Raw genomic sequence first — 11,374 nt, forward strand, 5'->3', positions numbered from 1 at the left:
AAAAGGGACAACGATAGGCAACAACGATTGACCCGTGAAGGTTACACCCCATTCATAATCCATGAGATTACTAACTCCATATGGTTCGGAACCACGAATGGAGGATCGGGGATGATGGTACGAAGTGAGTCATGGAGTCACATTCGCCCGTATTGGCCTCTACTCGATCTTATTGTGAAAAGTATTCCTGCGATCTCAAAGGCATACAAACAAAATTCAAATTCGCTCCAAACTATTATTAAGCTAAATTGGTTTAATATTAATGCAACACATAATTCTAATTATTAGTGATCACTTTGATTTAATAGTAAGATTAAAAGGAACCTAAACCGGTTGTCCAAATTATCTTATTAGTCGTTACATTCAATTACATATTCCCTTTAAACATGCAATATGGTGATCATAAATATAGAATAAACAAACATTAATATTGGAAGCAATATAGCAATAAATCCAACAATATAAAATCGTTAGAAAAATAGTAGAAATAAAAGGAACATGATTCCTTACTTTGATTTTGTTTGCTTGCTACTATAAAAACAATAAACGCGTTAGTAACTTCAAGGAAAATAATTAAACAATAATTAAAATGGAATTAAATTAAATTAAATGAGAATTGATTTGGGGCCAAACCCTCAAACAGTTCTACCTTTCACGCCGTGGCTTAAGGACAGAACCCCGGGTAAAGTACGGACTCCTTGGAGTTCTTAAGGAAGGTATTTTGAAAGAGAGAAGGGTAGGCTAGTGTTTAGGCTAGAGCATATGAGAGAATTATTTTATGCCCCATACATCAGAAATGAGGGGTTATTTATAGGAAAAAAGTGTTGAGGGAACACACGGAACCCTAAAATGACAGAAACCCTAAAAAAGTTTCCCATGACACGGCAAACTGTACCGTGACACGGTAAACTCCACCGTCAGACGGGAGAGAATCCCGTGACACGGTGCACTTTTGAGTGACGCGGGATACTTTTAAACAAACGGGGGAAGAAAACGCGTTAGGGTTTACACGGAAAAGACACGAACTGTACCCGTGTCACATCAGGTTTCCCGTGACACGGGATTCCCTACCGTCAGACGGGAAAGAATCCCGTGACGCGGGAATTCCTGCCGTGGCGCGGGACAGTTTTTGTCATTTTTCCGTCTAAATTCATTTTTAACCCTAATTTCATTCAGCTTTTAAATGCCGATTAATAATTTCGGGCCATTTTCAGATTTATTAAAAATGGGCTAAATTAAGAAAATAATTAAAAGTAAATAAATAAAAGGGGTTTGGGCCAAAAACAATAAAATAAAAAAAGGTTTTGGGCTAAAATTAAAACTATGCTTTTACCAAACATCAAGACTGATCCATGGGCTATTCAGAAATACGAATTTAATTAAATATGATTTTTAAGCACTCTCGGGATTAAATACTGAACCCGACCAATAATGGCGGTGAAAGGTTGTTCATCATCGGGTTTGGTTTTGGGGAGACATTTTTAGGTGTCTACAGAAGCCCCCACTTTGACTGAGTTTGTAGAAACGTAAGTTTCGAAAACGATAGTCAAAGTAGTCGAGTGGGACGGAGAATGATTTAAGACGTTCTGCGATCCTAAATCACTCTGTATACGCTGATACCTGCAGAAAAATATTAGTTCCATAGATAAAAGAGTAAAGGGATAGAATACGTATCTGACACCAGTGTATCGGTGACAAATGATTTTGGCAGCTTCCTATGCTTGAAGGAATCCACCGGATTGTTTTTCGCTGAAATGCTTTCCATGCCTGAGGAAAGCCGACTGATGAATTTGGTAGCTTTCTATGCTTGAAGAAATCTACCGGAGAACATTTTCTATGCTTGAGGAAAACGACAAATGATTTTGGCGGTAATCTATGCTTGAAGAAATCCACCGATAATGCTTTCCATGCTTGAGGAAAGCCGACAGATGATTTTGGCGGTTTTCTATGCTTGAAGAAACTCGCCGGTTGAGATACTTTCCATGCTTGAGGAAAGTCGATAGATGACAATTTTCCATGCTTGAGGAAAAACTTGTCTGATGATGAAATTGCAAATCTCTGTGTATCGAGAACCTTGCGCCGTGAATCGTCTTCGCATGGGAGATGATCACTAAAATGATGAAGGTTCGATTGTCCCCGAACGTGGGCTTGTAGAAGGTTCGCTTGTCCCCGAACGTGGGCTGTAGTTGGTCCGCTTGTCCCCGGACGTGGGCTGTGGATGGTCCGCTTGTCCCCGGACGTGGGTTGTGGATGGTCCGCTTGTCCCCAGACATGGGCTGTAATTAAGACCTGCAAAATAAAATTTGCCAAGGGACTCGTATATACTATGATTGACTTGACCAACTAACTTGACCAAGTTTGACTTGACACGACATGACATGACATGTGTATGACTTGTGATTGTGTGTATAGTTTGAGTGTGTGTGCACAGACACAAGCAACCGAAAATGCAAAAGAAAAAATTTTCCGTCATTTTTGTCATGAGTGGAGGGTACCGACTTTCTCCCTTCAAAAGAAAGGCATGAAAAAGATTTTATTTTCGAACTTCCCTCGATGAGAAAATTTTGAAAAAGTTTTTGAACTTCCCCAACAAAAAATAATGAAACAGGGGATGAAGTTTTGAACTTCCTCCTTCAGCAAGACGAAATGAATCGTATGAATTGAATTGCTTGTCTTGAAAACAGTTTATGCATGATGCATGCTCTTTGGCCAGGAGGCTAAGGACAATTAAATCATGTGACACGATAGATGAATGAACTTAGGTTATGGAGCTAAGCATCATATTTGGTGTAAGAAACGATCTTGAACGTCACTTAGGTCTAGAAGCTAAGCACGTATATAGACGAAGTGATTATTGCATAATGAACATTGCTTAAGTCAAGGAGCTAAGCACGATATGCTTTGTATGATTAAAAATCACAGATATATAAATGTAACACAGCACATTATGCGATGCATGAAACAATGAATATTGCTCAGGTCAGGAAGCTAAGCAAGTATACAATGTTTTTTCTGATGAATGTTGTCTTGAAAAATGGTGACATGCGCAGTGTTGAAACAAGATTTCATGATAGAGGGTTCTTAAAGGGAAGGATGAAGTGTGTGAAAGTGATACTAAGGTTGGCTGCAAAGGTTGTGGTGATGGAAATAGATGCGAGAAGAGTCAAAGATGATGACTCTTGTTAGGCTGGGTAAGCTACGTGATGTGGGTTCAAGCCCCCAAGTCTAGCTCTAAATGGTAAGGGATAAGTATTGTATATTCTTTGACTCAATCATGCATGGATATGAATATGAATGTGGCCGCACCTCAATGCGAGGTTGCCTACGTATCCATTAGGAATCAGGCCGAACGTAGCTCTAGCCGAACTTTGCACAAGTGTATGTACACCTCAAAGAGGTCTTTCAAGGGTTGTAATGTGGTTAAGCTAATGGTTTAAGGAAGAAAGGGGTAAAAGGCTCAAGACACGAGAGAAACCCCCCGAGATGTGTAATTGTGTATTTGAAAACTTTGAATTTGCAAGTTTTATTTTTCACATATTTTTTTCTTTGAAATTCTTTTCTTTCTCTTCCTTTTTTTTTACTCTTTTGAATCAATGTAGGCAATCTCAGATCATGCGGTTCATCACTCACTTAGCATTCATGTTTCTCAGGCACGGTACCAAGCACTCGATGAGAGACGCAATTTGAGACGTGTTCATATCGAAGACATTGGAACACTTGCCTTTAGACATTGTTTTTTTATTTTATTTTATTTATTTTATTTTTTATTATTTGAACTTGCTTTCTTACTGTTACACAAATTGCACATCTTTCCATCCCTGGGTTAAGCGAATGTGGGTTGAATAAATAAGGTCAATCGTTAGACGAGGCTCAAAGTGGTTGACGAAGAAATGGAATGAGTGTTTGAAAATTTTTTAAAGGAATGAATGGGTTGCAAAGGTGCCTCAAATCATGGGTGTACCTTGTGTTTAGTTCGGCAATTTTTCTTTTTTTAAACTGAGAATTGCTATGATCGAGATATAAAGAAATAATGCTCATTTTATTGATGGAAATGGTGAATAAGATAACAAAAATATCAAATTATAGAAAGAGGAAATCTAAACACTAAACTTAGGATGGGAAATCTATGCTAGACTTAAAAGGGCGGAAAGGAAAAAATCAGGAAATCTTGCACGAGGAGCTCGTCGCGCGCTTTGTCTTCATTGCTGCTTGTCACTTTTTACCACCTGGAGGGACTGGAAGTTTGTTGGCATCAACAAGATCCTGAATAGCATCCTTCAAATTCCAGCATTGTTCGGTAGAGTGACCCCTTCCTTGATGGAACTTGCAATGGGCATTGGGGTTCCATTTGGCGCTCCTTTCTTCAGGTTTGGGCTCTGGAAATGGCCCAATAGGTGTGATCAAGCCTTGTCCGTAAAGGCGATCAAAGGCCGCATCATAAGTCATTCCCAAAGGAGTGTAGGTTCTCCTTTTCTTGGGCAATGGAGCATCAAGAGCTAATACTTCATTGAAATCAACTTGGCTTATATTGTTGGTAGTATTTTCCTGCTTAGAAGACGAAGAAGAAGGAAGGTCGTTCTTCTTGTTTTTCCAAGTGTTGTTATTGTTACTACCAGCAGTCTTTATTAGCTCGTCCTCGATATTAATGCCAATGTCATATACAGCTTCAAAAGTGTTCAACGGAAGAAATTTGAGATGTTGCTTGTACTTGTGAGTCAGATTTTGGATGAAGAGGCGAACCATCTCTTTTTCTTTGGGAGGATCTACCAAGAGTGCAGCTGTTTCCCTCCACCTATTCAGGTAAGCAGTGAAGCCTTCATTCTCTTTCTGTTTGAGAATAGAGAGTTCACGTTCAGAAGTTTTACTTTGAATGTTACACTTGTAACGGTTCATAAAACTGTAGGTGACATCTTGCCAAGTCGCAATACAGTTAGCATCTAGAGAATAAAACCATTGTTGGCAAGCATGTTCTAAGGAGAGAGGGAACACCATAGGGAAGAGTGTTACGTCCAATCCCTTAAGAGCCATGGTTGCAGAAAAAGCCTTCAAATGAAACATCGGGTTATCAGTAGGCTTGAACTTGGGAATGTCAGCGGTGGAAAATTTCTCAGGAAGCCTATCCCTTATGTTCAGAGAAGTGGCAGGTTGCTCGACATAGGTAAACTCTTCAGAGATCTTACTCATCTGTTCTCTGATCTTGTCTATTGCAGCTACAGTGGCATTGCTTTGATTGTTTTGCTCTACCGTGAGAACCCTAGTAGTGAGTGCTTCCATCATAGTAGACAACCTTTCGATGGCCTGATTCATATTCTCCATATCTTCCTTAGTGGCCATTGGTTGAAAGTAAATGGGAGATGGATTTCGTGGGGATGCTTGTGGTGGTTTTCTTGTACCCCTCTTAGGTATAAGAGGTTGGTGAGGTAGCGACTCAAACCGTAACAGTCTACCCCTGCTTATTGACCAAGTGCTGTGAAATGAAATAAAATCACTTAATTGTTTGACTTAGCTCATTGCTCAAGATAGGGAAGGAAGGAAAAAGACATTTGCAAACAGGTGAGAAAACTCCACTCATTTTTTATTATGACGGAAAAAGGGTGCATGAACCTAGTATACGATCATAAACGACATGGTGCACGACTCAAGTCGGAACATAAAGAAAGTGTGTGGACTATTCTTGACTCGTGAGTGATTAAGTGACGTTATAAGACTCGTGGTATGATCGTATGGCTAGACATGTGAATAGTAACCAAGATGACTGATGCGAGGACACGGAAAACTTGACTGACGCTTTCTCTCTCTTTTTTTCTTTTTTTTTTTTTTTTTTTTTTTTTTGAAAAATCCACCGTGTCACGGTACGGTACCCCGTCAGACGGTGCACTGTACCGTGACACGGTCAACTTTTTTTTTTGGAGAAATCCACCGTGTCACGGTGGACATACCGTGACACGGTCAACTTTTTTTTTTTTTTTTTTTTGGAGAAATCCACCGTGTCACGGTGGACATTCCCGTGCCACGGTACGGTACCCCGTCAGACGGTGCACTGTACCGAGACACGGTCAACTTTTTTTTTTTTTGAAAAATCCACCATGTCACGGTGGACATTCCCATGCCACGTACGGTACCCCGTCAGACGGTGCTCTGTACCGTGACACGGTCAACTTTTTTTTTTTTTTTTTTTTTTAAAGGGAGGATACCATCCGACTTTCTCCGAAAAAAAACGACACAAAAACAAGACTTCCCTAAAATACGGTCAAAAAAGTGGTGCACGACTTAAAAGTGTGCGAACACGATATGTGAGTGATAGACGCGTGTTTTGACCGTATAGCTAGACATGACACCAAACTGGACACATAGACCACATACGGTACGCACACAGAACCAAAACAGGACAGACGGGACATTTTCCTGGGCACCGTGTCACGGTGCTGACTTTCGTGACACGGTACAGTCCACCGTCAGACGGTAGAAAGTACCGTGTCACGGCAGACTTGCTGTGACGCGGTGCTCAGTTCCAAGCCTTTTTGTGACATTTTTCCAGATTTTAATCGATTTTATGGTCAGTACTAATTACTAAGTGGAAATAAAAACCCTCGGTCATAGATTAGTCCAAGAACAAAATGAACAAACACATGTGGGTTAGTACCAAATAAACCACGTAGCGTTTAGTCACGATGATGCAAAAAGTTCTCAACCTAAAGTCAAGTTCTATGTTCGACTACGGTCAAGCTTTGGGTGTCAAAAAGGGTACCATGGTTAAGAGTTTGGACGCATTATCAAGGCAGCCTCCCTTGAGGGTGTATGCCAACGGGCGGCTCCGCGAGTTCGTGATGAAACCGAACTCGACTCCATGGTTTGGGTGGATTTAATAACTCGGATGAACCCTTATTGCCATGAGAGTTTTTGGGTTGATAGAGCTTAAATTCCCCGGGGCTAAGACGTATGTAGAACACATACGGTTTTTCTGAAAAATCGAAGGAAGTCAACTGTGAGAAGAGAAAATAAGCCACCGGACTGATTTTAGGACTGTCGTGACACGGCAGAAATTCCCGTGTCACGGTACAGTTTACCGTCAGAGGGTACATTGTACCGTGACACGGCAGACTTTGCCGTGACACGGCAGTCAGAAAATCTGACTGGTGCCCTATTTTTCTTTGTACGCAATCAAGTTGTTCAATTTTTCCTACGGGACAGATCTAAATTCGACGTTAAAACGTCGATGCTTATGCAAAAATGCCAAATTAATCACAGGAATATTTTTCAAGAATCTTTCAAGTCTCATCCACTCATCTCGATTAAATACCGATCACTCAAATAGATAAATAACCAAGAATCCTCCCTAGTGGAGTCGCCAAATTGTAGGCGTCGCTCGAATTGCGCCTACGTTAAAGCATGGTGTGAATATGCTTGGCACTCATAGGAAGTGAGAATTGACATATACGATTAGGGACGCGATTAGGGACAAGGAAAGTAGGGAGCCGCCAACAAGTTTTTAAGGAACTTGTAAACCGTTCACGGATCATTATAAGGCAACCACGAAAAGGGACAACGATAGGCAACAACGATTGACCCGTGAAGGTTACACCCCATTCATAATCCATGAGATTACTAACTCCATATGGTTCGGAACCACGAATGGAGGATCGGGGATGATGGTACGAAGTGAGTCATGGAGTCACATTCGCCCGTATTGGCCTCTACTCGATCTTATTGTGAAAAGTATTCCTGCGATCTCAAAGGCATACAAACAAAATTCAAATTCGCTCCAAACTATTATTAAGCTAAATTGGTTTAATATTAATGCAACACATAATTCTAATTATTAGTGATCACTTTGATTTAATAGTAAGATTAAAAGGAACCTAAACCGGTTGTCCAAATTATCTTATTAGTCGTTACATTCAATTACATATTCCCTTTAAACATGCAATATGGTGATCATAAATATAGAATAAACAAACATTAATATTGGAAGCAATATAGCAATAAATCCAACAATATAAAATCGTTAGAAAAATAGTAGAAATAAAAGGAACATGATTCCTTACTTTGATTTTGTTTGCTTGCTACTATAAAAACAATAAACGCGTTAGTAACTTCAAGGAAAATAATTAAACAATAATTAAAATGGAATTAAATTAAATTAAATGAGAATTGATTTGGGGCCAAACCCTCAAACAGTTCTACCTTTCACGCCGTGGCTTAAGGACAGAACCCCGGGTAAAGTACGGACTCCTTGGAGTTCTTAAGGAAGGTATTTTGAAAGAGAGAAGGGTAGGCTAGTGTTTAGGCTAGAGCATATGAGAGAATTATTTTATGCCCCATACATCAGAAATGAGGGGTTATTTATAGGAAAAAAGTGTTGAGGGAACACACGGAACCCTAAAATGACAGAAACCCTAAAAAAGTTTCCCATGACACGGCAAACTGTACCGTGACACGGTAAACTCCACCGTCAGACGGGAGAGAATCCCGTGACACGGTGCACTTTTGAGTGACGCGGGATACTTTTAAACAAACGGGGGAAGAAAACGCGTTAGGGTTTACACGGAAAAGACACGAACTGTACCCGTGTCACATCAGGTTTCCCGTGACACGGGATTCCCTACCGTCAGACGGGAAAGAATCCCGTGACGCGGGAATTCCTGCCGTGGCGCGGGACAGTTTTTGTCATTTTTCCGTCTAAATTCATTTTTAACCCTAATTTCATTCAGCTTTTAAATGCCGATTAATAATTTCGGGCCATTTTCAGATTTATTAAAAATGGGCTAAATTAAGAAAATAATTAAAAGTAAATAAATAAAAGGGGTTTGGGCCAAAAACAATAAAATAAAAAAAGGTTTTGGGCTAAAATTAAAACTATGCTTTTACCAAACATCAAGACTGATCCATGGGCTATTCAGAAATACGAATTTAATTAAATATGATTTTTAAGCACTCTCGGGATTAAATACTGAACCCGACCAATAATGGCGGTGAAAGGTTGTTCATCATCGGGTTTGGTTTTGGGGAGACATTTTTAGGTGTCTACAGAAGCCCCCACTTTGACTGAGTTTGTAGAAACGTAAGTTTCGAAAACGATAGTCAAAGTAGTCGAGTGGGACGGAGAATGATTTAAGACGTTCTGCGATCCTAAATCACTCTGTATACGCTGATACCTGCAGAAAAATATTAGTTCCATAGATAAAAGAGTAAAGGGATAGAATACGTATCTGACACCAGTGTATCGGTGACAAATGATTTTGGCAGCTTCCTATGCTTGAAGGAATCCACCGGATTGTTTTTCGCTGAAATGCTTTCCATGCCTGAGGAAAGCCGACTGATGAATTTGGTAGCTTTCTATGCTTGAAGAAATCTACCGGAGAACATTTTCTATGCTTGAGGAAAACGACAAATGATTTTGGCGGTAATCTATGCTTGAAGAAATCCACCGATAATGCTTTCCATGCTTGAGGAAAGCCGACAGATGATTTTGGCGGTTTTCTATGCTTGAAGAAACTCGCCGGTTGAGATACTTTCCATGCTTGAGGAAAGTCGATAGATGACAATTTTCCATGCTTGAGGAAAAACTTGTCTGATGATGAAATTGCAAATCTCTGTGTATCGAGAACCTTGCGCCGTGAATCGTCTTCGCATGGGAGATGATCACTAAAATGATGAAGGTTCGATTGTCCCCGAACGTGGGCTTGTAGAAGGTTCGCTTGTCCCCGAACGTGGGCTGTAGTTGGTCCGCTTGTCCCCGGACGTGGGCTGTGGATGGTCCGCTTGTCCCCGGACGTGGGTTGTGGATGGTCCGCTTGTCCCCAGACATGGGCTGTAATTAAGACCTGCAAAATAAAATTTGCCAAGGGACTCGTATATACTATGATTGACTTGACCAACTAACTTGACCAAGTTTGACTTGACACGACATGACATGACATGTGTATGACTTGTGATTGTGTGTATAGTTTGAGTGTGTGTGCACAGACACAAGCAACCGAAAATGCAAAAGAAAAAATTTTCCGTCATTTTTGTCATGAGTGGAGGGTACCGACTTTCTCCCTTCAAAAGAAAGGCATGAAAAAGATTTTATTTTCGAACTTCCCTCGATGAGAAAATTTTGAAAAAGTTTTTGAACTTCCCCAACAAAAAATAATGAAACAGGGGATGAAGTTTTGAACTTCCTCCTTCAGCAAGACGAAATGAATCGTATGAATTGAATTGCTTGTCTTGAAAACAGTTTATGCATGATGCATGCTCTTTGGCCAGGAGGCTAAGGACAATTAAATCATGTGACACGATAGATGAATGAACTTAGGTTATGGAGCTAAGCATCATATTTGGTGTAAGAAACGATCTTGAACGTCACTTAGGTCTAGAAGCTAAGCACGTATATAGACGAAGTGATTATTGCATAATGAACATTGCTTAAGTCAAGGAGCTAAGCACGATATGCTTTGTATGATTAAAAATCACAGATATATAAATGTAACACAGCACATTATGCGATGCATGAAACAATGAATATTGCTCAGGTCAGGAAGCTAAGCAAGTATACAATGTTTTTTCTGATGAATGTTGTCTTGAAAAATGGTGACATGCGCAGTGTTGAAACAAGATTTCATGATAGAGGGTTCTTAAAGGGAAGGATGAAGTGTGTGAAAGTGATACTAAGGTTGGCTGCAAAGGTTGTGGTGATGGAAATAGATGCGAGAAGAGTCAAAGATGATGACTCTTGTTAGGCTGGGTAAGCTACGTGATGTGGGTTCAAGCCCCCAAGTCTAGCTCTAAATGGTAAGGGATAAGTATTGTATATTCTTTGACTCAATCATGCATGGATATGAATATGAATGTGGCCGCACCTCAATGCGAGGTTGCCTACGTATCCATTAGGAATCAGGCCGAACGTAGCTCTAGCCGAACTTTGCACAAGTGTATGTACACCTCAAAGAGGTCTTTCAAGGGTTGTAATGTGGTTAAGCTAATGGTTTAAGGAAGAAAGGGGTAAAAGGCTCAAGACACGAGAGAAACCCCCCGAGATGTGTAATTGTGTATTTGAAAACTTTGAATTTGCAAGTTTTATTTTTCACATATTTTTTTCTTTGAAATTCTTTTCTTTCTCTTCCTTTTTTTTTACTCTTTTGAATCAATGTAGGCAATCTCAGATCATGCGGTTCATCACTCACTTAGCATTCATGTTTCTCAGGCACGGTACCAAGCACTCGATGAGAGACGCAATTTGAGACGTGTTCATATCGAAGACATTGGAACACTTGCCTTTAGACATTGTTTTTTTATTTTATTTTATTTATTTTATTTTTTATTATTTGAACTTGCTTTCTTACTGTTACACAAATTGCACATCTTTCCATCCCTGGGTTAAGCGAATGTGGGT

This window comes from Chenopodium album, chromosome 22, assembly GCF_948465745.1.
Source record: "Chenopodium album chromosome 22, dcCheAlbu1.1, whole genome shotgun sequence".
NCBI classification, from domain to species: Eukaryota; Viridiplantae; Streptophyta; class Magnoliopsida; order Caryophyllales; family Amaranthaceae; genus Chenopodium; species Chenopodium album.